At 46.4% G+C, this 2,061-nt stretch overlaps 1 pseudogene; it reads right to left on the bottom strand.

Annotated features, from left to right (window-relative positions):
• Window positions 1-212: 212 nt before the first annotated feature.
• LOC102516177 lies at window positions 213-1,009 on the bottom strand (annotated as a pseudogene).
• Window positions 1,010-2,061: the final 1,052 nt, after the last annotated feature.

The raw sequence follows: 2,061 nt of genomic DNA, 5'->3' as shown, positions 1-2,061 counted from the left end.
CAAGAATTCTATGATGAGTTTTAAAATAGATTTGATGATTGACTTCCTTCTAATTCTAGAAGTCAGTGGTTTAAGAAAGTTAAATGGGAAAAGACAAAAGCAAAGGATTAGGAATTTCAATGCAACTCACTTATTTCCAAGGCAGAATTTCCTGTTATTTTTGTCTTTTTTAAAAAAATAGGCTTCATTCACTTAATTTTTCACATATAAAACTAAGTGGTGGCCACAGCTGGAACCTAGGTCCTCTACTCAGAAACTCTGGTGTGGGTCTTTAGGAGATGGTCAGCAAATTCCTGATAGGGATACTTGGTGAACACTGTCTCTTTCCAGAGATCTGAGGTGAGATAGCTGTAGGTCTTGGAGATAGCATCAAAGGTGGCCTTGGCCAAGTTGCCCAGGGTGGCAGTGCAGCCCTTGGCAGAAGCGTAGCAGTCATCAATACTGGCCATCAGCAGCAGCTTCTAAGGGACCGAGTCTGAGACAATGCCAGTGCCTCTGGGGGCAGGGATGAGGCTCACCACCACGGAACTGCAGCAGCCAGTTCACCTTACAAGGGATGGTGTGGGGCTTTGCTGATCTTGTTCCCCTAGCAGCCTCGCTGCACAGACACAATGGAGAGCTTGGCCAGGATGATGGCCCTCCGAATGGCAGTGGCTACCCCCTTGGAGCACTTAACACCCAAACCGACATGTCCATTGCAATCCTCAATGGTGACAAAGGCCTTAAACCTGGTCCACTGGTCAGCACAGGTCTGCTTTTGCACAGGCATAATCTTCAAAACCTGGTCCTTCAGGAATGCCCCCAGGTAAAAAGGTCAATGATCTCAGATTCCTTGATGGGCAGGGAGAAGAGATAGCTCTCCTCCACGGACTTGATCTTCATGTCCTTGATCAGGTGGCCCAGCTTGGTGACAGGGAACCACTCCTTGTCTTCTGCCTTGCCTATGCGAGCTCTGTGGCCTGGGCCCTGCCCCGACCCCAGTCGCGACCCCAAACCCGGAGGCCACTGCCAAAACCTCCCATCCCAGGGCCCCCGGGGCCTCCCGGACTTTCCGCAGCACCAGCGTCATCCGCCTTTTTGTGTTCTCTCAGAAAAGCAGCTCCAATTACTTTTAATATTCAGTGCTCTGAATCTTTAAGGGAGGGGACCATTCTAAAGGTCTGCTGTCTTTTGTATTACTCTGTTGGATGATGAAAAAGACTCCCAGTTAAAAATAAGCAAGCTCCTCCTTAACAATTTAATAAGGGGGAAAACAAACTTACTGGCTATGATGAAATTTCAGTTGGCTACTCCTGAGCACAAGGTGCTGAACTCTATTCCAACCACACATCAGAACCCAAGACTCAAGGCAGAAGTTTCCAGTAAGCATTATCTATTAAGTGAAGTCTATCCTAGTTGGTGGGCTAGCTGTTCTCTGTGTAGAGCTAGGCAGTGTCAAAGGGATTTTTTTCAGGCTGAAAGCAGTAATCCAAATACTAACAAAGTCACAGCAGACAGTTTTTTAGAAAGCAGTTTATCAGCTGGCCTCACATTCAATCCTCACAATACCCTGGGGCTGGTAAAAGTGGTGATTATCCCAACTGCTAGATGAGAGAACACAGGCTCAGATAGGAAACCTCACAAGTCAGCCATGTAAGAGCTAATTCTGACCCAAGACCTCATTCATTCCACTACCCTACAGCCTTGGAGAGAACTGGAATTTCCCTCAGGATAGGAAGGACCTGGTGAATAGAAGTTCTTTCTAATGTGGAATTGTTTTCTACTATAATCCACTGTAAACTTTAGAGTCTATCAGAGTCAGCTGGAGCATTTGTTAACCGTTTGCTAGGTGTCTCCTCCAGAGTTTGTAATCCATTAGGTCTGAGTTGGGACTCAAGATTTTGCATCACAGGAAGACACTGGAGAGTCACTCTCCTACCTTCCTTCCTAATACCTTCTATCAGATGCCAGAAGGCAAATGAGGGTGATCTGAGCAGAAAAACACAAGAGTTTTACACTTGTCTAGACTGCTGCTGAGACACAAGTATATTCTCATGTTGAGACTGGGGAGCATTGTGCCAA

This window comes from Camelus ferus, chromosome 13 (assembly GCF_009834535.1).
Source record: "Camelus ferus isolate YT-003-E chromosome 13, BCGSAC_Cfer_1.0, whole genome shotgun sequence".
NCBI classification, from domain to species: domain Eukaryota; kingdom Metazoa; phylum Chordata; class Mammalia; order Artiodactyla; family Camelidae; genus Camelus; species Camelus ferus.
This window is presented reverse-complemented; position numbering and strand designations above follow the sequence as displayed.